The sequence below is a fragment of the Antechinus flavipes genome, chromosome 2, assembly GCF_016432865.1.
Source record: "Antechinus flavipes isolate AdamAnt ecotype Samford, QLD, Australia chromosome 2, AdamAnt_v2, whole genome shotgun sequence".
Lineage (NCBI taxonomy): Eukaryota > Metazoa > Chordata > Mammalia > Dasyuromorphia > Dasyuridae > Antechinus > Antechinus flavipes.
Genome location: NC_067399.1, coordinates 533,856,452 through 533,884,076, shown reverse-complemented (window position 1 = coordinate 533,884,076; position 27,625 = coordinate 533,856,452). Strand labels below are relative to the sequence as shown.

The 27,625-nt window shown below is 33.3% G+C and overlaps 1 protein-coding gene across 5 annotated transcripts in view; it reads left to right on the top strand.

The window, feature by feature from the left end:
• The window catches only part of LRRC49 (leucine rich repeat containing 49), a 189,719-nt gene that overhangs the window by 140,254 nt on the left and 21,840 nt on the right, over positions 1 to 27,625 (top strand). The gene's annotated exons all lie outside the window — the stretch shown is intronic.

Here is a 27,625-nt window from a genome sequence, read left to right as displayed (position 1 = left end):
ACTTATAGGAATTTTATTTTGTATTTAATTAAGCAATCAACCAATTCATAAGCATCCTTATAAGACTAGAAAAAATGTCTTCCTTTTAAAGTAGAGGTTTAGGAAAATGGGGAAATAGCAATAGGAAAAGGGAAGCTCTAGTAGTAAGCTTGTTTTTGATGTTTCATTTCTTTCTCTTTTCACACTTTTTCTCATTTATTAAACAACAAGCTAGTAGTAATTTGAATCAAATGGGTGGTGATGGGGATTTTCTTTTATTATTATTATTTAGTATCATAACTGTAGAATTAAGAAAGGAATGTCTATAGGTCAGTGCTTCATCTAAGTGAGGAATAGATCAAAGAAGCGATGGGGTCTACAAACCTGTTTCAAAAAATGATTTTCAAAAACAAATCTGGTTCATATTTTAGTTAAAATTAAAGGTATATATTTGGGAAAATGTAACTTCTTCAGAGTGAAAGAGAAATAATCATTAAGTAAAGATATATAACTTTGGGGCTTTTTACAGATTTCTCGATAAACTTTCCTAAAGTTTGTTTTTAAAAAAGTTTTCGTGCCTCTTTTTTTTTATTGGACACAAAATTCCAGTTTGAACTTATATATCAAGTTAGATAGTATTAATAATACACTGAGAATATAATTGTTTCTCATAAACATTTTTGAATTGTGAAAAGTAAAAGATTAATTCTATAACAATAACACATACCAAAAGTAAAATTTTTTTTAAGGAAAATAAATTCACTAGCAATGGTAGTCTCTGGATAAGTTTAGCTGGAAGCTGAATTTCTACTTGCTATTGAAAGATACAGCAAAGATTCTTCACATCAAAGTAGAATCAGGCTGTGTCTTCACAATAGTTTTGAGTGCTTGAACTTGAGTTTTATGCTAACCTTATAATTTTTCATGTTCTCAGGGCTCTGTGATTGATGAACTTAAAGTCAGGCTCTGCAAATAGAAACTCCAACATGAGTTATGTCTTCAGAACACAACCTACAGTGTTCTGGCAAGACCAACCTAGCCTTAAGTTCTTATTCATATTACAGAAATAGGAGAATATCCATTGTCTATTCCTATAAACATAGAAAACAAATGAGAAAATAGTTCTATACCAAGTATTTAGGCCCTCAGGCTAAGGGAAGATGCCTTAGTATCTGTCTGTGTGACCTTCAGACAATTTTTAAATTTGGGGAATTCAGAAGAGGTATGAGTTTTGGAAGAAAGACAGTGAATTATGTTTTGGACATACTGAACTTAGGAAGCATGCAGTTTGAAACATATAGTTTGAAAATACACTTTAAAATGTCTAATAAATAATTGGTGATATGGAACTGGAGTTCAAAAGAGACTAAGATTAAATATATAGAATTCATGGGAGCTGAAGATGCCATCAGGTGAGATAAGAAAGAGAGAAATAGAAATGGGGTTTTGGGGGTCCTATACATAGCTTTGTGGGATACCCACAGTTACTATATGGGACATTATTAAAGAAAACATTTATTTAGCACTTCTTATGTGAAGTACACAAAATGTAGATAAAGATAATGCAAAAAGATGGAAGAGTCATGAGACAAAGAAAACCAAGATAGCATCATGAAAACTTTCCAAAGAGAAGAGAGAATCTTGGGGCAATGTCAGATGCTATAGAGAAGTCAAAAAAATGAGGACTAAGAAAAGTCCATTGAATGTGACAATTAAAAAATATTAAAATTTTTAGAGAGAGTAGTTGGGATCAAATGATTAGGGCTGAAAGGAAAATAAATAGAGCACCAAATAATAGTGGCACCAAAGGTTGATGATTTTTTAAGGGAATTTAGCTGAAAAAGAGACTTAGAGTGAAGACTAGTAGAGGATTGTAAAATCTCATGAGAGCTTTGTAGGAATTGGGGAGATGGGCATTCTTATAGGCAGTAGAAAAGGAATCAGTAGATAAGGAGAGATTTAAGAATAGAGGATGAAAGATCAGTAAGAGTAGAAATCTGTTGGAGAAGATGGGAGTGAATGAGATCAAGCGTGTATTTAGAGGGGTCGACCTCAGCAAGGAAAAGGACCACCTCTTTATCAGAGATTGGAAGAAAGAAGGTGCTGAGATAATGCTGTAAAAAATTACCCTGGCATGGATTCTATCAATAAAAAGTTATTAATTAAAAAAAAAACCACCAATTTTCTCCTCCTTCTCCCTGTCCCCTCCCCAGACAGCAAGCAATCCAATATATGTTAAATATAGCAAATATATGTATGTTAAATCCAAAATATACATATATATTTATACAATTATCTTGCTTCACAAGAAAAATCAGATCAAAAAAGAAAAAAAATGAGAAAAAATGAAATGCAAGCAAACAACAACAAAAAGAGTGAAAATGCTATGTTGTGATCCACACTCAATTCCCATTTACTTTTTCTGGATGTAGATGGCTCTCTTCATCATAAAATCATTGGAACTGGTCTGAGTCATTGTTGAAGAGAGCCACGTCCATCAGAATTGATCTTTGTATAATCTTGTTGCTGTGTACAATGATTTCCTGGTTCTGCTCACTTCACTTATTGGAAAATTAAGATGATATATAGACCAAAAAAAGTCAATAAATTTAATTTATAAAACAAAAGGAAAAGAAAGAAAGAAAAAAAGAAGAAGGTGCTGAGAGGTGATAGGGAAAGTTGAATAAGAAAAAAAAAGTTTTAAAAATGAACGAAAGTATTATCAATTTCTAGGTAAATAAGCCTAGAAATCAATATAATGAATATAAGATGATTTTAGAAGGTGTGAGGAATGTAGAGTAGCAAAATATTTTCTAAACATTTCTGTTATATTTTTAGCATTGTCTTAAGGTATTCAGGATGTTAGTTTAAACAGAATTTCTGCATTTGTTTTTATATTTTTGGACAGAAGCATCCAGCAAAGAATTTATTTAGTTATAGACTTTCTTGCGTCCAGTTATTTTGTACTAGTGCTCTAGTGCTTTGTCATTTAGAAAAGTCATATTATCCTTTTTTTTTTGTTGCTAAGGCAATAGCATTGATTCAATTTTCTCTAGCCATTTTATTAAATGAATCCCAAACAGTGTCCTGGGGATTCTACAGAGAATTATTATGGAAAGATTTAATAATTATTCTTTAATGTTTTATTATTTGTATGTTATCATTATAAAATTAATCTTTCACAACTCAAAAAAGCTTATGGGTAATTTAATTATATTCTTACTGTATTATTGATCTAATTTGATATATAAGTTCAAACTTGACCTTTGTGTCCAGTCAGAAAAGGGGCAGTTAACTGGTGGCACACTGGATAAAGTGTTAGATCTATAGTCAGGAAGACTCATCTTTATGAGTTCAAGTCTGGCATCAGAAAGCTATATGACCCTGGACAAGTCACTGAACCTTGTTTGCCTCAGTTCCTCATCTCTAAAATGAGCTGGAGAAAGAAATGGTCAACCACTGCAGTTCCTTTGCCAAGAAAACTCCAAATGGGATCAAGAAGACTTGGACATGTCTAGACTGCCACTACAATATCCCTAGTTATTATATCTCTATTAGGGACTTCAACAAAAGTCATCTGTTTTCCAGCTACTTCTCTTGCTCAAATGGATGAAATTAAGATATAATCCAGTCTTAGTAAAAAGTACATATAAAGTATATTATTTCTTAAAAATTAGATTATGTAAAAAAGAGACAAGAAAAAGCTTTAACAGTAGAGGGAAAGAGGGAGAGGAAAGGGTAAGAAAGTGAACCTTATTCTCATCATACTCAGTAGCAGTATAGAAATCAGGAAAAAGGAGAGGAATGAGATATGTAAAGTGGAGAGAGTGATAAAAGAAAGGTCATATTGGGAGAGGGATTAGTCAGTGCCAAAACACTTTTGAGGAGGGAGCAGAGTGAAAGGAGAGAATAAGCTGGGGAAATACAAATTACTTCCTTGAGGATTTTTATTTTCATTAGGGTGGTAGATTTATGGGTTATTTTAAACAATTTAACTTTTATGGAAATGCTTTGTATAACTTCACAAGAAAATTAAGTTTCTCAATTGTGGGTGGGGGAACCTAAAACTCAAAAATTTTAGAAACGAATGTAAAAAAAATTAGATTATGTTTTAGAGATGCATTTGTTTACGTGTAGACATTCACAAATTTAGCTCAGTTTTTCTTAAAGTTATGCCAGTACATTTCCACCCCATTTTTACATTCATTATTATGTTAAAATTTTAATCAGTTGTCTGGGTCTGAATTTTAAATAATTTTCAATGATTTATGATCATTTTTGTTGACTGCTTTTGCTTGACTAGCAAATTCTTGATGGTTATAAGACCTTAGGATCATAGCATCGGGAGTCTGAATCATCTTGAAGTCAGGAGATCATCTTCTCCACTTACATTTTACAATTGAGGAAATTGAATCCCAGAAAATTAGAAATTTTATTAAGGTTGTATAAGTAGGTAGTAGCAGAGATGGAGTCAAATTTGCTTGGATCATCTGATTTTAAATTCAATGCATTTTCCATAGTTAACTAAAAAAAACTTATGATCTGTGGTTTTTTCCTAAAATCCTTTTTCTTCTATTTATATCCTAGGTGAAATTTATATCTGGCTTGTCTTCTTTAAAAAACAAAACAAAATGAAATAAGGTTTTAACAAAACAACTCACTTTTTCTTCAAACTATTAAAGATGAATTCTTTGGGAACAATAAATCTTAAAGTGTAAGGTCCTCTTGAAAGCAGTGCAGTGTTAAATCACTAGGTTGCATTCAGGGTTTTATCAGGAATATTTTTAGGTATGGGCTTTTCAGACTAATTCCTCTCTAGAATTCCTCCCTAGGAATTATGAGGAAATCTTAAGGCTTTTTGCATGCTATCTATCTTCTAAATCCTTTACTTGATCCTCTCAATTGCACTCTCCAAATCTCCTTCAAATCATCAAATTTTGGGGTTTTTTGAGAGGTGGGAAATGGAGGAAATTTTAAATTTGCTAAGAAGGAGAAATATTGATTTTTAACCTACTATTTTCATTCAGAATAAACAAATTCTACTTTTCCCACTTTCTGACATGATTTAGAAAAGTTTAGGTTCAATCTGAGCTTTAGTTTTATTTATTGATTGATTTTTTTTTTATAAAATAGTAATATATTCATACTCTATCTCAGAAGGCTGTATTTGAAAGCTAGCCTCCAATTTTTCATTATACCTAATTTAAATGTATTTCTCCTAAAGTTCTGTACAAATGTAAGGTAATCTAAGTATTCAGTCAAATGATCAAATGATCATCATCATCATCATAAAATAGAATTAGAGCATGATAAGACAAGGTCTGGAAGGAAACTCAGAGGCTACCTAGTCCATCCCTCTCATTTCACAGATGAGGAAACGGGTTCAGGGAAGTGAAGTGAGATGGAGTTTGTGTCGAGGGCCTCTCTGAAAGCACAAAGCAGACTACAGAGCAGCATATTAAGGGTTGGCTCTTGCTGTTTTGTTTAGTCAACTAGTCACATAAAATATCATTTGACTACAAAAAAGTATCTTTGTTAGTATTATTTCTATGTTATGTAACCCTTACCCCTGCTAAAGCTGGGAACATTATTCTGCCCAAATCAAGTGAATAAATATTCTGCTCTCTTGGTTATTTCCACATTTTCTGCTTTTCTTTCCCCAGTGCTGAGCACTGTACTTGGCATGTAATAGGTACCTCAGTGCTTGCTTGATTGGTTGCCTAATTGAAAACATAGGCAATGAAACAGGATTAAGGGCTTTAATTTTAATTTTTCTTTTCATGGCATATTATTCTCCCATTTTTTATAGAGTACATATTTTGAAGTGCTCTTTGTCTTTGCTCTCAGATCAAACATACAGCAACATTTCAGTATTTTCTGCAGTAGATAACATAAACTTGAGTGAAATTTAGTTAACCTTTTAAGCACTAACACTTTGGACATGCTTAACAAATTTGATGGAAATCTTTCTAAATTGCATAATTTCTTTCTTAGTAATCAAAATTTAGTATAAATAATTTAACATTTTATTGATAACTTGGTGTCATGTTTATAACCTTAAACTATATATTACCACAATATTGTGAAGTATTCTGAGAATGTTAAATTGTATGACTGTTTGCCTCTACACTGAATGCCCCCAGAAAATTGTATTGTTAGAATTTGACTTTTTTTCTAATACACTGTTATTGGCTTCATGGTGCATCATTTTACTCATATACTTGATATTTTTTCAGTCATCATTAGCCAATTGTTTCCTCTTGCTTATTAGCACACCAGTCAATCTTCTCTAATCTTCACCAGTCTGTGTCTTCTAATTTGAGGTTAAGTTGGGATCATAGGCTTGTTAATTATAAAATTGAAAAGAACCTCAGATATCTTCTATTCCATATGTGTCAAACAGGAGGCCTGTGGGTTGCAATGTGGCTTGAGCCCAAATTACATTAAAATATATTTGGGATATATTTAACAAAATGAATAAAAATTAAAAAATGAAAAAAAAACCTTATGGTAAGGTTCAACTCCATGGACCCATAGTACACCATTGCTGTCTCCCTGGGGTTTTCTTGGCAAAGATTCTAGAATAGTTTGCCATTTCCTTTTCCAATGCCTTAAAGCAAACAGGGTTAAATGATTTACCCAGCATCATTGAACAAGTAAATCTCTGAGGCTACATTTGAACTCAAGTCTTTTTGACTCCAGGCCCAGCAGATTCATTGAGCCACCAACATGCCTCTATCCTAGAACACAGATAATGTTAATATTGGTTTTCCAAGTCATAATTGGCCTGCAAGGATCCTTATGTACAATTTAGTGGTCTCATTTGTATTTGAGTTTGACCTCACTACTCTTTCTACCTCTTTATTATACAAATAATAAAATTACAGTCTAGAACAGAGTAAGTTACTTGCAAAGGTTCATCTTCCTTCTTCCCCTCCTTCCTTTTTTTCTGTGGTGCTTATATCTAAAGATTTCTTCAGTTTTTCTCCAGTCCTTACAAAAAAGAATGTACCAAGTATCTGAGTACTGAATACTTAGATTACCTTACATTTGTATAGAACTATAGGAGAAATATATTAAATTAAGTATAATGAAAAATTGGAGGCTAGCTTTCATTTATGATTATTTCTACAAATGACTAACTAGAAGGCTAAATTTAGGTCAAAGAAGGTCAGTCAATCAACAAGGACTTATTAAACACTGTGTGCCATGAATAATCTTTTCTTTTTTAGACAGAAATGCAAACAGTGTTAGCATATGACTTTTAAGTCTGATATTTAGCAAATATTTCTCTTATTGTATTGAACAATTATGAATCGTAATGAGTGACTAAGGAACTCCTTAGAAGGAGTAGGATTTTACAACTATTAGAATGTATTACTGATATTATATGCTTTGAAATATGTGAAAATTTTAAAAATAGAACTATCACATTTATTTATAGCATTTTAAATATGAGCCTTCCTATGAAGGTAGTAGAATAAATTAGATGACTTCTCAAACTCCCAAAGTTATAACTCTTGTTTCATGAATTGAAAAGTCACAAAAGGTCTTCCACTTTGCACATATATTATTTATAGTCCTTAGTGTTTTCAAAGTGCCAAAAAAGTGGTTAATTCTTGCCTGTCTTTGCCTAAGGATGATACTTAGTATATGGGTGTGAAACTTCTTCCTTTGAAACAAGCAACTACAGAGGAATTATTGGCATAAAAAAAGGAAAAAAATTCAAAAATACTTGTCCATCCCATTAATGGTTTCCCTATTCACCATGCTTGAGACAACTCTACTGTAATGCGACAGATTACAGGATTTTTTCCCTAGCCAGTTATGGGAAAGTACTTGGTGTAATGTTTTCTTTGCTTACATTGGATACAGGCTATGAGGCTGGTTTATTTGTGGTCATTTCCTGACTCTGAATACTGTGATTCCTTAGCCAAAACTACTATTATAAAATATAATGCATAAAATGAGTTTCCACACCTATGAATGTTGTAATAGAAAATTGCAAAATAAGTTTTTGTAAGAATCAGCACCACTTAATCATTGGGGAAAAAAATCTTCTGAAATAGTTCAAACTTTTCTGTGCTGGCTTATTCTAGAAAGCCTAAAAAATCTTATCCATTTCTTCTGAATATCACTTTTTCTTTTAATTTTAGAGAATTCTAGGTATTCAAGAGTACCATTTCCTCTTTACCTAAACCCATTAATTCATTCTTTTTAATGTGTTCAGTGTGTCGTACTGTTGTTTTTTTTAAACTGTCATTTTACAGAATATACTTTTGGCATCTTTTTGTTCTATTGTAAAGATAGAGTTAACTAATGACATTTTAGTCATGCATTTAAGACTAAATTCTCTTAAAAAAAAAAAAAAAACTAAAGGAACTAAACGATGGAAAATTTTCCATGGCTTCATGATTAATATTGCAGTGTGGGAATATTATCATTAACATGGGAAAAAATAGCAGGAAAGCCTTCCTTAATGGAGATAAAAGAAAATTAAAAATCTTGGACTTTGATTGACAAATCACCCACTGTTTTGGTGTGATTTAAAAGCCATAAGTTAGCCTTACCTCTGTGTCCTAGAATAATAACTGCCTCAAAGCAAGACATCCTCTCAGAGGCAATTTGGAGCAAAGTAAAGAATCCTTGTTGTAATCATAGACTTTGGTTCAAATCCTGTTACTGTGACCTTAGCAACTCATATATACACAGTAAGATGTACCTATACATAAGAATTATATATGTACATGCAACATATTTAACATATATAGGACTGCTTGCCATCTAGGAGAGGGGGTGAAGGGAGGGAGGGGAAAAATCGGAACAGAAGTGAGTGCAAGGGATAATGTTGTAAAAAAAATTACCCGGGCATGGATTCTGTCAATATAAGGTTATTATAAAATAAAATAAAATATTAAAAAAACAAAACAAAACAATGAACTGGGGAAGAAATGGAAAACCATTCTACTACCTCTGCCAAGAAATCCCTAAATAGACTTATGAAATAGGGCACAATTGAAAACAACTGAGAAAAAATTATTTTTGCCCATCAAAAATTCTCTTATGAAAGTTACATCCTTTCCAAATTGATTTAAATTTTTTATGCAAAAATAAATTTTAATTCTTCTATCAAAAAATAAAATAAAATAAAGAGTTTAAATTAAAAAAAAAAGAATTATATATGTACAAGTATACACTCATGTATGGAACATGTATGTCCAGAGCAAACATAAGAAGGGGAGCATTTGTGGCCAAAGGATATGTGTGGATGGGCCTATCTCTAGGCAAAGGAAGCAATAAGTATTTAAACCATTCCTACTATGTGCCGGGAAGCATATGTATTCAAGATTACATATATGGATGGACAATTCATAGCATAGATGCTGTAGAACCACTAGTTTATCTTCTCACTTCTTTACTGGAAGTGTTCCTCATTCTGTCTCTATATCTCTCGTTTAGATTATTCCCAGAGATTATGCTTCAGCTATTTTTTTTCTACCACAAGAAAGCAGCTCTTAAACATAAAAACCTGAGCAATATGTGACTTTTTCTCCATTGGAAAAAAGTTCTATCAGCTCATAAAATCTTAGCTTCTAGAAGCTCCTTCTGAACACAGACCAACCATGCTGCTAATTATCTTTTGAACTTACTTCCTCTAAGATGAAAGTTTCTACACCAATCTTTTGTCTTAGCCACAAAGAGGCTTCAGTGTAAATATATATGTGAGCCTGAGGCACTATAGATTTCTTCTGTACCCAAGATCTTCTTGGTCTTGTCATGCAAATTAAAAGAGGTGGGGATACACTTATTTGGTGGTTGTTCTTAGTTCTTGAAGAAGACTAAAATGCTGTCACTCTGTTAGAGTCCTTAGTGTGTTTGACTGTGGCTGATTAAGCCAATAAAAATTTGGAGTGTTTTGCCATACATTAGACACAAATAATCTCTGGGAACATTTGCAGTAGATTCTTTTACTATGCATTCATCTTTCTTCTGAGCTAGTTCAATTCTGCTTTGCTGTTTATAAAGCATAGCACCTTTTCTGATGAGGGCATATCATTCTGGGAAATCCTGCACCAGTATTTCCTATATCATGCGATCAATTCTAAAATTCTTGAGAGAAATGGAGGGTATCTTTGTATCAGTTTTTCTGACCACCTTGTGTTTACCCTGAGTGAGTTCTCCACAAAATAGTCTTTTTTCCAAGTGTGCATTTGGCATTCAAACAATGTGGCCAGTCCAACAGAGTTGCACTCTCTGGAAGTTTGACAGTTTAGTTTGAGAAAGGACCCTTATGTCTGTTTTCTTATTCTGCCAGAATCAATTTAAAATGGAAACAATTCAGTTTCCTGGCATGGCGCTGGTATACTGATTTCAGAGGCATGCAACAATGAGGTGCATCTTCATACCTCTCAGATTGGCTTAGCTGACATTTCATGTCCTGATAAATGTTGGAGGGAATGTGGGAAAACGGGGACACTAATACATTGTTGGTGGAGTTGTAAACTGATCCAATCATTCTGGAGAGCAGTTTGTAACTATGCCCAAAGGGCTATCAAACTGTGCATACCCTTTGACCCAGCAATGTCTATTGGGCTTATATCCCAAAGAGATCTTAAAGAAGGGAAAGTGACCCACATGTGCAAAAATGTTTGTGGCAGCCCTTTTTGTAGTGGCAAGAAACTGGAAACTGAGTGGATGCCCATCAGGTGGAGAATGGCTAAATAAGTTATGGTAGATGAATATTATGGAATATTATTGTTCTATAAGAAACAATCAGCAGGATGATTTCAGAGAGGCCTGGAGAGACTTGCATGAACTGATGCTAAGTGAAGTGAGTAGAACCAGGAGAATATTGTACATAGAAACAATATTATACAGTGATAAATTCTGATGGACATGGCTCTTTTCAAAAAATGAGATGATCCAGGTCAATTCCAATAGTCGGAGATGAAAAGAGCCATCTACACCCAGAGAGAGGACTGTGGGAACTGAGTGTAGACCACAACATAGATTTTTATCTTTGTTGTTGTTGTTTTGTTGTTGTTTTTTTTTTTCTTATGTTTTTCGATCTGATTTTTCTTATGCATTATGACAAATGTGGAAATTTGTTTAGAAGAACTGCACAAATTTGTTTAGAAAAACTATTGGTTACTTACAGTTTAGGAGAGGGGATGGAAGGAAGGACGGAGAAAAATTTGGAATAAAAAGTTTTGCAAAGGTGAATGTTGAAAATTATCAAAACAATGGTTCTGTAGACCTTCAGTCTGGTAGTCAGTCTAATACCTCTCCTCTCCTCTCCCACATTTTCCGCTGGAGTCTCTCAAACACTGAGCTAGCTCTGGCCGTGCATGTGTCTTTCTCATTATCAATGTGGATGTCCCTGGAAAGTATATTGCCAAGGTAACTGAACTTAACCACAGCAATCAGAACTTAACCATTTGCTGTAACTGATGGTTCCACATAAGGATGGTGTAGTGCTGACTGGGGGAGGACCTGTGTTTTTTGGTATTAATTGTCAGGCCAAGATTAGCACAAGTGGCAGAGGACTAATACTTTGTTGCATCTCAGCTGCAGAGGCTGCACTGAGCGCACAATTATCTGCAAACAAAAAATAGTATACCAACACTCCCTCCACCTTAGTTTTGGCTTGTAGCCTTTTCAAATTGAAGAATGTACCATCAGTGTGCTAGCTGACTTAGATTCCATGTTTGTTTCATTGAAGGCGTTTAACAATATGGCTGAAAACCTCATGCTAAAAAGCTTGGGAGTAAGCATTCAGCCCTGTATCCCACTTCTGGTGGCCAGGAAAACTCAAGAGCCTATTGCCCAGAGGCCGGGCAAGCATGCCATCATGAAACTGATGTACTATATTGATGAACTTCTCTGAACAACCGAATTTTGACATAATTTTCCAAAACCCCTCCTGATTGACAGTATCAAAGGCCTGATCTAAATTAAAAATTAAAATCTAAAGATCAGATCTAAATTCTGCTTTTGGCATTTCTTCTCAAGTTGTTGGGCAGCAAATATCATATTGACTGTTACTTAATCTCTTCTGAAGCCCATGTTGGCTCTTAGATAGATGACCTTTTTCCAGGTGGAGAATTACTTGGAGAAGCACGGCCAAAGCTAGCTCAGTGTTTGAGAGACTCCAAAGGAAAATGTGGAAGAGGAGAGGTATTAGACTGACCACCAGACTGAAGGTCTACAGAACCATTATTTTGATCTCAAAGTTTTTGTTTTTATAATAGGCTGATTCTCCACCTACTAAAGAGGACTCTGTCAAGAATCTTGCACCAATAACTATGAGAGAAACTCCTCTGTGGTTGTCACAGGACAATCTATTCCCTTTACTTTTAATGAGATGGACAGAGGAGGGCTCCTTGAACTCCAAGAGCATAACCACTTCTTGCTTTATAATTTAGAAGTTTTCAATCAGCCTTTGTATGAGTAATAGACTCCCCCCCACAATATATATATATATATATATATATATATATATATATATATATATATATATATATATATATATATATATACACCCCTTGTAAATTTCAGCTAGAATAGCATCAGCCCCAGATGCTTTGCCACAGAAAGTAGCTGAATAGCATTCAAAATTCTCTTCTTCACTTGGAAATTTGTAAAGTATGGGCTAGCTCCCTGGAGGGCCTGCAGATCAGCCAGAGTCAGGATGAATTAAAGTCCTTGGTCTTTAGGGGGAGAAGTGAAGGAGGCAGGCAAGCAGAATCTTCCATTCTGGAGTCCAGAGTCACCAGCCTCTCTACTCCTCCCCCTCTAATCTTTGCCTATGATTATTTTAACACCAAACATTCAGCAAGCTCCAATGGTGAGAAGAGTCATTTATCCGAATATATGCTAATAGAGTCATTATCTCACATCAAATAGGTAAATCAGCTTTAAGTGCTCTGTTTCCTGATTCAAGCATATCTTTTTGGAGTTTCAACCCTCTACAGAAATTTAGTTAGGAAGTGATTGATTTCAACCTGAGGCCTTAGCATTGATTGATGATGGTCTGTTGAGAATATTATGGAAGTGTTCAGCCCATCTCTCTAGGATCATGTCCTTGTCATTAATTAATGTGACTCTATCCGTACTGAGTAGTTGAGATGCACCATAGGTTGTTGGCTCATAAATAAACTTGAGTGCATTATGAAAGTGCATTGGATCATTATTGTCAGCATAAAACATTTCAATATTCATTTTTGTGAAATATTTGTTCTAAATTTTTCTCCCTCTCTCCTTTATTTCTCCTCTCCCCAAGACAGCAAGCAATCTGATATAGGTTAAATATGTGCGATCCTTTTAGCCATATTTCCAATTTATTGTGTTGTGCAAGAAAAGTCAAATCAAAAGAAAAAATATGAGAACAAAAAGATGAAAATTCTCTTCTTCAATCCACATTCAGTCTTCATAGTTCTCTTTCTGGATGTGATTTGTATTTTCCATCTCAAGTCTATTGGAATTGCCTTGAATCATTGCATTATTGAAAAGAGCCAAGTCCATCATAATTGATCATCATATAATCTCGTGTACAATGATCTCCTGGTTCTGCTCACTTCACTCAGCATCAGTTCACATAGATCTTTCCAGGCTTTTCTGAAATCAGCCCCCCTCATCATTTCTTACGCAACAATAATATTCTATTACCTTCAAATACCTTCATATAAGCATTCCCCTACTGACCAACATCTATTCAATTTCCAGTTCCTTGCCACTACAAAATGCTGTTATGAATTTTTTTTGTACATGTAGGTCCTTTTCTCTTTTTTATTATCTTTGGGATAGACCCAGAAGCTATCAAAGAGTATCCAATTTTATAACTTTTTGGGCATAGTTCAAAATTGTTCTCCAGAATGGTTGGATCATTTCACAACTCTGTCAAACATTTTTAGTGAACCAGTTTTTCCCATATCCCCTCAAACATTTATCATTACCTTTTCCTGTCATTTTAGCCAATCTGGGAAATATGGATTGCACTTTACTTTGACGAATTGAATGCTACCTTCTTAGATATGGATGAACTACCCTGCTGGTATGTCCTGTGAAGTTCTTATTTTTCATTTAGCAGTTTCTGAATTTCCCCATCATTTTCATCTTGATGTTTATGAGTGGACCCAGATGAGCAATTGCAATGCTGTACACCAAATCTCTGAAAGCTGCCCCCTCCTTTTTTCTTCCAATGTTGCCACCTATGTATTTTGGCTCAACTTACCCTCCAAGTTAGCAACAAACTGTTTGAGAGAACAACTCTAGTCTGTTCACTTTAATTCTTCTGGTAGTCTTTTTGCCTTGGGGCTGCCACTTTTGTTGAAAACAAATATTCAACTTGGGGAGAATAAGTCTTATGATCAGTCCAGCACTCTGCACTATTCATTGCCTTCATCAGTCTCACATCCTCTTAACAATGACATAGTTTATTAAATGCAAATGTTTGCTTCAAGAATGCATCCCATGCATCCATGAAGTTTTATTGCATTTAGGAAACAATACAGTGTTGGTGATGATAAAGTCATGAAATGCACAAATCTTCTGTAGTAAATGATTAGTAAATCACTATTGCTGATTCCAACTCCATTACTCCCAAGGAGACTCTGCCATTTCTGGTCCTCTGAACCTACTGTAGCATTAAAATCATTCAGAATTATAAGCTACCTATCTCAAAATCCTACAGTGATAGGTGAATGATAAAACAGCAATTATAAATACAATGGGAACTGCACACAGGTGACCCAGGCCATAGGTATTGTCTTCTCACTGGAAGCAGCAGTGAGATTTGGGAATTTCCTGGGTGTATGAATAGCCTTTTAAGGACCACACCACTCACTTACAGGTGTGAGAAAGGAACTAAAAAAAGTGACCTAATATGTTTTTTGTCATAAATGACTTTTCTTTTTATAATAATAGCTTTTTATTTTTCAAAATACATGCAAAGGTAGTTTTCAACATTCAACATTAAAGAGCCCATTTTCACTGAATGGCAAAATACAAGATGAATAGGTAGTACAATTAAGTTTAGAGTTCCAGGACAGGAGTCAGAAAGACTCAACTTCCTGAAATCAAGTCTGACCTTAAATACTAGACCTTGGACAGGTCACTTAACCCTGTTTGCCTAAGTGTTTTCATTTTGTAAAATGAGCTGGAGAAGGAAATGGCAACCCACTCCAATATCTTTGTTCAAAAACCCCAAATTGGGTCAGAAGGGATTGGATACAATATAAAATACCAGAAAAACAAAAAAAAAAGTTATATCAGAAAACTGGGAAAAGTTGGAAGGAACCAGATTATAAAGCACTTTAAAATCCAAATAGAGGATCTTTATATTTAATCCTTGAAGTAGTAGAAAGCTGCTGAACTGATCTAAACTTTAGGAATAACAGTTTGACAGCTGAATGAAGGATGGACTAGAGATGGGGAAAGGCTTGAGGCAGAGAGACAAACTAGCTGAGTACTAAAATAGTCCAAGCTTGAGATGGTTAGCATAGTGTCTAATATGTAGACGGTATTTGATTGAGATGATGAGTGCCTGTAGCAGCAACAAAATACTGGCAAATTTGTGAAAGATGTCTAAAAGAACCAAAAGAAAATTGGTTATTAGAAGTTAGAGTGAGGAGGTTCCTGGAAGATAATGGTATTTTTGACAGTATTAGGGAAATTAGCAAGAGGGCGAGGCTTTGGAAAAAGATAATAAGTTCAATTTTGGATATGTTGAGTTTGAGGCATCTGTGGATCAACCCGTTCACAATATCCAATAGGCAGTTAGAGCTATAAATCCAGAAGTCAAGAGAGAGTTTGTTGTAACTGTTATTCTGTCATTCAATCATGTCTGACTCTTAGTGACCCTGTCTATGGACATGCTGTCTATGGACTGTTCTAAGGATTTGCCACTTTCTTCTCCACTGAATTAAGGCAAAGTTTAAGTGACTTCCCCAGGCTCACAAAACTAGTAAGCTCCTAAGGCCAGATATTAAACTCAGGTTTTCTTCATTCGAGGTCCAGTGCTTTATTTAAGCCTCCTACTGATTCAAGAGAGAAATCAGGGTTGGATATAATAGATCTGAGAATCATTGCCATAGACACAATCATTGAATCAACAAAAATTGATGTAATCACTATATAAACTAGTATAGTAGGAAAAGAGAAGAGGGCCTAGGACACAGTCTTAGGAAACACGTATGGTTAGTGGATGCTACCTAAATGAAAGCCCAGAATACAATTTGTCAAATAGTAGGAAGATTGGATGAGATAATATTTATAAAGCACTTTGCAAATCTTAAAATGCTATGTAAATGCTAGATATTAATAGTAAGTCAATAAACATTTATTTAACACTTACTACTTGCCAGCTACTGAGCCTTGTGTATGCAAATAATAAGATAGCCTCTGCCCTCAAGGATCTAATAATCTAATGGAGGAAAGACAACACATAAGAGGAATGGAAAATGAGGGGCAACAGGGCACAAACAGAAGTGAAGAAATGTTGTGGGAGTTTGATAAAATCCAAAAGCAATATAACTGGTAGGAAATGAGAAGAATATGTTGGGGACCCCCTTAAATGGAGGCTGTAGGGTCCCACAGCTCTGCTTATTAAAGAAAAGAGGGTGATTAACAATATCAAAATTTGCAGAGAAATCAAGAAGAATATGGTTTAAGAAAATGTTATTTGATTTGGAAATTAAGACATCTTTGGTAACATTGAGAGGACCGTTTCAGTTTAATTATGAAATCAAAAAACAGACTGTAGAGCTGAGAAAAAAGGAAGTGAAAGCTTCTGTTGTAGATGGCCTTCTCAAAAAGTTTAGACACAAAAGGGAAAAGAGCTGCAGAACAACAGGTAACGGGGATGTATGAATCAAGTGAAAGTTTTTTGAGGAAGGAGATACTATGTTCATACTTGTTAATAGCGGAAAGCAGCCAATAGCTAGGGAAAGACTGAAGATTTGTGAGAAAGCAGGGATGCTGATTCAGTCATCCAACATGTTAGCTGTCCTTCCCAACTTTGTTATCTTCATATTTGATAAACATGTCTTGTGCCTTTTCATCAAGTCATTGATAAAAATGATGACTAGAACAGAGGCAAATGACAGATTACTTTTGCATTTCATTAAGGGCCATCTTTCAAAGTGACATCATCCCTTTGATGGAGACAGAATAGGACAGTATAGAGAGCATTGGATTTGGATTCAGAAATACTGGCTTTGTTACCATCTTTATTTCTTACTGGCTGTGTTTCCTTAGCAAATTGCTTAACTTCTTAGGACTCATTTTTCTCATCTACAAAATGGTGATAATAAAATACATTACAAAGTTGTTGTGAGAATCAGATTACATGTGTAAAGTGCTTTGCAAATCTTAAAAAGCTGGCTATATAGATGCTAGCTATTATTCTTAGTATCATACTTCTTCATTTTGCCCACAGAAATAACAAGGGTGATTTTTGCTGGAATCTGAATATCTGTGGCATTCCCATAGTTTTTTCAGTCTAATTACCTGGCTTAAATGTAAATTAAGTTACTTTGAGATATTATATATTTTTTCCTTTTTCAAAGATTTTATTATTAATTTTCTCTTTATTTTTTAAAAAAAAGACAAAAAAAAAATCAGATCAGAACATTGTCATGTGCTTGTCATGTGCCCAGCAGAACATGAGGGATGATTTAAAATACATAATGATAAATTTCCAGTTCAAGAAAAATATATATAATAGTAGAAGAAATTATATTCATGAGTGTCCATCTTTTCTTTGCTTCCTTGTAGGTTGTTCTTTTGTTCTCTGCTGTGCACATTTTTTACTTTATTCTTTCCCCCCCTTTATTCTCCTCTATCCTCCCCCAAGCAGACTAAAATTAAGCAGATATATTTAATAGATATATATGTACACAGACTTCCATACTCTCACCCCTCATAATCATCATATATAGTGTATGTGTGTATATATATATATATATATATATATATATATATATATATATATACACTCACTCACACACACACACACAATAAATACATTCACACCCACCTACAGACCTTCACACATACACCACACACATATATACACACACACACACACACACACAGAGCAACACAATACATATCTATATATACTCAAATACACACACATATATGTATATACACATACACATATTTGCCCATATGTAAACATGTAGCTAAAATAATATTAGTATGACTGACATATCGTGTAGATTTTTCTCTCGTTTGAATCTTTTAAATTTGACTTTGTCTAAGATCAGTGATTACTAGCTATACTTTTTTTTCTATTAAATTTAACACCTGATCCTTTCCTCATTCATGGATGGACCTCTTGTCTTCTTTCCCCTCACTTTTCTTCCCTCCCTACTTTGGAGGGTGATATGCCCTTCATGGTATAGAATGTAGTGTTGCGTATTTAACCCATTTCCAATGTGAGTAGGTTTTCAGAACTATGAGCCTTCCTCCCCCCTCTAATGCTTGTGTCTGTTCTTCCTCTGCATCTCATTTGTATAAATCTTTCTTTTGAGCTACTCAATTACTGATGTCAATCTTAAACATATGGTATACATTTCCATGTTAAAAAATATATAAACAATCTGTCCATGTTACGTTCCTTTAAATTAATCTTGGTTATTGGCTCTTATATGTTTAATTTTCTATTGAGTTCAGGTTTGGTTGATAGAAAAGTCCTGAATATTTGCAAATTTGTTGAATGTACTTTTTTTTAATCATCCAGCATTATGGATAATTTTGCTGGAAATGACATTTCTGGCTGCAGGCCTAGTTCTTTTGATTGCCATTATGTATAATTCTAGCACCTGCAGTTTTTATTGTGCCTGCTGATAAGTCCTGCACAATTCTAATTGTAGTTCCAGCATATTTGAATTGTTTTTTTTTTTTTTTGTTTCTCTTTGACCTGTAGGTTTCAAAATTTGTCAGTGATAATCCTATTTGTTTTCTACAAAGGATTTCTTTGAGGTGATGATTGGTGAATTTTTTCTATTTCTACTTTCCCCTCATGTTCTATCACTTCAGTACAATTTTCTTGGATTATTTCTTGCATTATTGTGTCAAAGTTCTTTTTTTGGTCACAGCTTTTAGGTAGTTCAATTATTCTTAGCTTTTGCTTCTTGAGCTGTTCTCCAGATCTGTTGTTTTTCTTACAAGAAGTTTCACATTCTCTTGGTCTCATAATTTTTCTGGCTTCCCCTTGCCTACTTCAAAGAGTTATTTTAGTCTTTAAAACTCTATATCTCCTTTTCTATTTGGATAATTTTTTTTTCATAATCTTCCTGTTTTTCTTGGATGGTTTTTATTTTGTGTATTTTTTAGTTTATCCTCAGTGTCTCTCATATGATTTTAAGATTTTTTTTTGAGTACTTCTACAAATTCTCTCTGGGCAGACAGTCATTTAATGTTACTCTTTGGGGCAGAAGAAGGTTTTTTCATTTTAGTGCCCTCTTCTGAAAATGAACACCAGACTTCCCTGTTTCCATATTAAATTGCTGTGATTGGGTTTTTTCTTCTTTGCTGATTTATGTATTTTTTTTTTAATGAGAAGCATTAGTATGAGCACCTCTAATCATTGGGTGGGAGAATAGTGCCTCTAGCTTCACTTGAGCTCTCCCCTTTGACCTGGATCCCCAAAACAAGAGCTTCCTTCCTCCTGGAAGAATCTCTACACAGCCAGCAGCAATCTTGCCCCACTATCTCTGTACTCACTGGGTACTGGTTTCTTCTCACCCAGGGTTGCAACTCTGTAACACAACTGGGCTTGCATTTCTAATCAGCCAAGGTTCCCTCATTCTGCCCAGACTCAGACCCTGACTCCTCATATAGTCTGAGGGTGAAAGTTTCTGTGGTTCCTGCCAAGGCTCTAGTCACATTCAATTTGCTCTGGGCTCCTCACTTGGTGTTTCTGCCAACTGGTCTGGAGGTGTTTATACTTCACAAGGTGACCCACAAGGTGGGTCTTTCTTCAGGTCTTCTTGGATTATTCAGGGAGGACCCCTTCTGCCCCAAGTTGTCTTGTTTTTTTACTGGTTTTTATTTGCTCTGAGGTGCATATTCTGTTTGTGGAGGAAATCTGGAGAGCTTGAAATTTACCAACCTACTCTGCCATCCTTCAATAATTATCCTCCCCTCTGACCTAGTCTTCATGTTGGCTTTTAATGATAACTCTTTCCTTTAGAGATATTCACTTACCATTCCCTTAATAATGTGTTCTGAAATATTAATCAAGAATCAAAGTTATGTCAACTGGTCTACAAATTGCATAATCCACATTCTCCCCTTTTAGGAAAATCAGGACAACTTTTATTTTTCTCCACTCCTACAGCACTTTTCATCTTTACAGTCTTTAAAAGATCATTCAAAGTGGTGTGTGAAAAGTGGTAAGTTTACTCTTATTTTTCCTTTCCTTAGATTTTGGTTCCCTACCAATCATTCTTGTTCTGTCTTTTCCAATCATAAGAGTATTTCCTTTAGTAAGGAAAACAGGCAAAACAAGTTAAATAGTTTTGCCTTCTTGTCATAAATTATTGTGCTGTTCATTGTAAGCAATGGTCCTATCCATTCTTGAATTTTTTTTAAAACCAAATTTAGCTAAAAAAAAAAAAAAAAAAAAAACAAAAGTGAAGGAAACCCTTTTTGTTGACTTTCACATTCTTTAACCCAAGTATAAACATATTTGTCAATGTTGTTACATTGAATAGGAATCCTGTATCCATTTTTATTACTTCTCCTTATTTATATTTTCTTCATGCATTTTTAAAAGTTAATCAGTTTCACAATCATATATCTTGTTATATCTATCCCTTTTGATTCTTTTTATATTTTTCTTTTTTCTTTTTATATTTTCATTCTTGAAAGCTTCCTATTTTTCCTGGATGATTTAACTCAATTTTAGGCCATAGATTTCCATCTATTTTTGAACCCTTAGAAATGTATTCTCAGTTTTCTTTTCCATCATGAATTTAAGTTTGAGTAGTGACTCTGTCTATAAAATTTCTAGAATTTCTGCTTTAGTAATTTATATTTCCTGATTAGTAAATATCAGGACTATTATAATGGAACTTTTGCCAGACAAACAAGAAAGTATTAGCTAACCTTTTTTTGGATAGAGGTAAACTACAGTAGATTTCCAGATAATTAAATCTACCATCACAACAATATGCTTCTGATTTGGTTCCTGAAATATGTAGGGCAGAGCTTCTTAACTTGGATTTTGTGGATTTATTTCAAATGTTTTGATAATCAGTATATTTTAACATATAGGTTTTCTTTGTAACATTACATATTTTGTTTTATGCATATAAAACATTATTTTGAAAAGGAGTCCATAGGCTTGATTCACTCTTCATGAAAGAGATTTGTGACACAGAAAAAGGTTAAGAAACTCCAATCTAGGCCCTTTAGTGAATTGTAAATGTAATTATGGCAGTCAAAAAAGCCAATATGATTTTGATCTCTGTTAAGAGAAGTATATCTTCTAGAAATAGCTTAGGTGATAGAACCTAATTAGAGAACTTTGTTCAAGTCTGTGCTCTATAGCTTAAGAAGGACATTGATAAGATGATGATTGTCCAGGGGAAGACAACTGGGATGTTGAAGAACCTATGTCATACATGAATTGGTTGAAGGAAAATTTAAAGTTTTTGACTAGGAATATAAATAAATAAACTATGAATAAATATACATAAAAGGAAATTTGGAAGGCTAAGATAGCCATGAAAAAATTCTTCAGGGACTGTCACATGCAATAGAAATTTCATGTTTTCTGTACTAAGTAAAGGTAGGTAGGTAAAAGTAGGTAAAAGTTGCAAAGACACAAATCCAAACAATGTCAGGAAGAACCTTTTATCAGCTAGAGGGGCCCAGAAGTGGAATAGATTATTGACAGAGGAACAGATGTTCACTACAGGTCTTCTAGCAGAGGCCAGAGTATCATTTGTTAAGAATGTTACAGTAGAAATTCCATTTGTGTATGTATGGGCCTAAATTATATATACTAAGATCCCTAAAACTCTCAAAAATCTATGATTCTTCTTCAAGTTCACTACAGGTAAAGAACTTGTTTTTAAGTTTTTCTTCAGAAATGATTATGGACTTTCTACAATGATTATGGACTTTCTACAATTTATAGCAAAATAAATGTACTTCAATTTATTTTCATTTTATATCTGTCTAAAATCAGCCTGCCCTTAATGTTGTTTTATTTATTTTTATACAGTATATGTACATAGATGCATATATATGTATCTATAAATAATATATATATACATATATTAATCATTTGTGATTAACAAATAACTCATTGGTTTCTGTCGGTAGTGCATATTTTAAATTATGAGTTATACAGATATAAACATCATGAATTCATTTCAGTACTCTAATGTATTTATTATTAAAATCTCTTTCTACTATATATATGACTCTGTGCTGAGCACTGATAATGCAAAAATGAAGGAAACAAACAAAAGGCCTTTGCCTTGAAGGAAGATGACATATATACAACTATTTATAATGAAAGTTAGATTATGATAAACACAGGAGCCAAGAAGTAGGAAAGATTTGTAGAAGGAAAAGGATATCAGAGAATTCTATAGAAAGGATGTGGAATCTGAAGCAGGTCCTTGAAAAGGAAGAGTTTCAGTAGGCAGAAAATATATTTTAAGATCTTTAGTTTGTGTAGTGGAGATAGAAAATAATAACGTTGTTAGCTAAATTTTAGGTTTATGAAGCCTGATAGAAATGAATACAGAAGTAATTGCCAAATTTGGAAGTTGAAAACTAATAATAAGAAAATCCTTTATTCTTCTTCAGGTAATTAAAGTTTGGGGCTGAACTCCTTTAAAAAAAGTTCTAATCACATTTTTTCAGATGTCCTTTAAAAATGTGTTATTAAGTTGGTGGTGTTGGATTTTTTGCCTCAATGACTTGATGTCTATTCCTATTAATAGGAGGATCACTAGGTCAAAAGTGTAAATAAATCAGCAACTTTTTTTCATCAACCAAAATATTTTTGCATTTTGGACAAAAATGCATTATGATGTAGCTATTTTATAATTTGGTCCAATTCACAACTACTTACAGTATATTAACATATCTGGCTATCTATAGCTCTTCCAACATTAGTTTCTATCTTTCCTCTTCTTTTGATAGATTTGTAATAACTATTATAATAATATTTGTTTCATTTCATATTTCTTCTATTATTAGTGATTTGGAGCATCATATGTACATATATATACATATACATATACATATATACATACACACATTGTAATTTTATACAATGTGTGTGTTTATGTGTATATATACATACACACACATACCTGTATATGTATTTACAGTTTGCACTTCTTTTCAAAACTTTATATCCTTTAATCAAATTTTCCCCAGGAAATTGAGCTTAGATTTTTGTCAGTTACTTCTAGGGGATTATATATAAAATATATCTAAGATACCTTTTATGTAGCCAGCCTTTGTGTTAGTAGAGTTTTCCTCACCCCCAAGCTTTTCTCTGTTCTACTTGCATTGATTTTCTCATGCAAAAGCTTTTAAATTTTATATAATCACAATTATCTGTTTTGTCTTTAATGATTTCCTGTATAATTGCTTTAATAATGAATTTTGTCCTATCTACAGTTATTAACGATAACTTGTTTCTCCCTTTTGTAAAAATGATGTGATCTTTTCATTTGAGTCACTTATCCATTTGACTTTTGTTTTTCTATATTATGTAAGATGTTAGTCTAATGAGTCAAACTGTTTTACAGATTTCTTAGCAAGCCCTGTCAAATAGGCGATTGCATTCTTTGGTTTATTTAACATGGGACTACTCTACTTGTTTCCTTTTAAGTCTTGCTTTCCAGTTTATTGTACTGATGCTTGACTGTTGTTAACCAGTACCAAAGATTTTAGTGATTATTGCAGATAACTTGAGATCTGGTACTGCTAAGCTGTTTTCATCATTTTCTTGCTTATGAAGGAACAATGAATCTGTAAATTTAAAGTTGTATCGTTTTTTCATTTTATTGATATAATATACTTGAGAGTAAAAATATCTCTATCTTCCTTTATTTCTATAAATTTTTTCTCATTAGTATTTCTATAGATTGAGCATGTCTATATATTTCATGCAGTTTATGGTTATTTTTAGTAATATATCTTTATAATGTCATCTACATTTTTGTCACTACAGTATTGAAATGCTGATGACTTTTGTGGGATCATTTCATATTCTCCTGCTTTGCTGAATTGTCCAAATTAATTCATTTGATTTTCTGGGCTTTTAAAAGTTAACTATCAGATGATGTATGTTTGATGATTTAATTTGATCATGATAATGTTTAGTAACTTTTACTTTTGTTTTAGTACTAAGATAGTATTTCTAGTACTCTTATCAAGTAAGAATGCAAGTAGGATTATTGTGTTTCCTTTAAACTTATTAGAAAAACTTCTAGTCTTTCTTCATGCAAATAATAAAAATTCACTTATTTATATATTCTTTTGATCACACTTAAGAAGGATCTTACTATGTCTGTGTTTTTTAGCCAATATATAAATGCTGTATTTTGTCTAAGAGCTTTTCTGCATTTGTTGCCATTGTTGTGGGTTTTGTTATTTATACTATCATACATATTGTTAATATGGAAAGATTTTAACCCTAGCATAAGTTTAACTTCGTTATAATGAATAATTTTTTGGCTATATTGAAGGCAGTCTCTTTGCTAACATTTAATTTTTATAACAATATTATTTTTTGCTTTATTTCTTTCTGATTTGATTATCATGGTCTTATCTATTTAATAAAAATAGTATCACAGGTTGCTAAGTACAGAGAACATAGGCTTTGTAGTCAGAGAACTTAGGTTCATGTCTTACCTCTGTTATGTCTTAAAACTTTTTTATTATGAAATATTTGACAAACATCAACAAATACAATATTTCAGTTTACAAAAGATTATATATGAAATTGTGATATATGTAGCACATTTACAAACTAGATTTTCTCAACATAAGTTAGAGTTTTAGTTGCAGCCACTTTTGTGTAACTTTTTACAACACAGAGCTTCCAGCTTCCTAACATGTTTAATCCTCAAACAGAAAAAAAAAAAAAAAAAAAAAAAAAAAAACTTGGCTGTGACACAAACATAAAGTACTTTACAGCTGCATAATACATATACATACACAAATATATACAATATGCTATTTACATATGCATGCATACACACCCATACACACACACACACACACACACACACACACACACACACGGATGTCCACATAGAGAATGAAACTGATGCACACATGGCCAGAGCTAGCTCATTATTTGAGAGTGACTGAAAGAAGTACAGAAGAGAAAAGGTCTTAGGCTGAATACCAAACTGAAGGTCCACAAAATTGTTGTTTTGACTTCATCATTGTATGCCTATACAACTTGGACAGTCTGTCAACACTAATGTTAGAAAACAGAACTGCTTCCAGTTGAATTGCCTTTGGAAGATTCTGAAGATTACTATTTATGATAAGGAGAGAGACACTAAAGTCTTATTTTGAGATGAACTACCAAGCTTTCAAATTCTGCTGCAAAGAACATAATTGATAGGCCTGCTATGTAGCCCAAATGTCAAATGCATGCTTACTTTAAAAACTATTTTATGGAGAACATATATATAAGAGAGATTTACACAGTGGTCGGAAGCAGCAGTACAAGAACACTTCAAGGTTTCTCTGAAGAACTTCAAGATCAATTATGAGACGTGGGAAATATTGGAACAAAAGTGCCTGGTGAGATGTCCCCATATCAAAGAAGGTGGAAAAGATCAGTGAACAAAGCAGAATTGCAGTAACACAAAGGAAGCATGAGCTTTGCAAATTCAGTATAGATATTCTAATGGATTGCTTGTGCCTCAACCTGTGGAAGAGCCTTCTGAACTCATAGCGAACTGATCAACCACAGCCAAACACATTTTACCATGACCCAATATCATGCTGTCATTGATTCTCTTCGAAATGAAGGATAAAATATACAAATGCATACATATACATACATACACACACACACACACACACACACACACACATATATATATATATACATACACACATGCATGTACGTATGTCTGTATCAACTTAATAGAACCTCTTTCTTGATTCTATGAACTGGTTCCTGCCTGATGATGAAGGAAAGTTTAATTTAGGTACGTGTGTGTGTATGTTTTTTATTTACATACTTTTATTCCCTTTTTTGCATCACTACCATAAACTTCCTCTGACACTATTGTTTTGTTCTCCCTTCCCTGCTCCCTGCCAAAGAAGCCTTTCCTTGTAATACAAAAGTATTATTAAGCCAAATAAATTCATACATTGACTTTGAATCAAGATGCATAGTATAACTCATACTATGCTTTTAGTCAATCACCTTTCCACCCAGAGGTGGGACTATTTTTCATCATTAATCATCTGAAGATATGGTTAATCATTAAATCATCCAAAGTTCTTAAGTCTAAGTTATTTTGCTTTACATTATTATAGTCATTGTATAAATTGTTTTCTTGGTTTTCCTTACTTAACTCTATCAGTTCATAAAAGTTTTCCCAGATTTGTCTGAATTTGGGGGGGTTCTTTTTATTTTTATTTTTTATGTGCAATAATATCCCATTTTATGTGATTTACCATAATTCAGTCAGCCATTCCCCAATTTATGGGCATCTACTTTGTTTCTAGTTTTTTGCTTCCTAGATTTTTCCTATCACCTGTGTTTGTATTTCAAAGATTCTACCTACCCCTGGCTTTTTCTGTTCAAATCCATTTATTTTTCCTTTACACTACATTTTTTTTAAATAATATTTTCCCCCAATTATATACAAAAATAATTAATTTTTTTTAAAGTTTTGAGTTCCAAATTCTATCCCTTTCTTGTATTATTATGTAAAACATTTCCATGTTAGTCGTTTTGTACAAGAAGACTAAAAAGAAAGAAAGAAAATTAATATGCTTCAGTCTTTATTTCAGGTAACATCAATTATTTCTTTAGAAGCAGATATTATTTTTTATCATGAATTCTTTGAGATTGCCTTAGATCATTGTGTGCTGTGAGAATAGCTAAGTTCTCCATCTTACAATATTTTTGTTGTATACAATGTTCTCTTGGTTCTTTTCACTTCACTTTTTATTAATTCATGTGTTTCCAAGTTTTTCTGAAATCACAGTTTGTCATTTCTTAATGCATAATAATATTTCATTATTCACAACATATTTAGCTATTCCCCATTTGAAGGGTATCCCCTCAAAATCTAATTCTTAGCTACCTCAGTAGGAGCTTATATAAATATTTTTGTACAAATAGGCTTGCCACCCCCCTCAAAAAATCTCTTTGGTAATATAGACCCAGCTGTGATATTTTAGCTCTTTTCTTTTCAATAGGAATACTTTAAAACTTTCTGTTGCATTAAAATGCAGACTTAACTAACAACTAAAAATAAAATGCAGAATTATAAGCAGTTTTATATAATTCTATTCTTTATTATAAGCCTTTTTTTCTTTTGATCATAAGAATATTATAGTCCAAGATGTCCTCTCTTATGGTAATTGCAACATATTTATGATCCTCTCTTTTGGTAATTGCAAC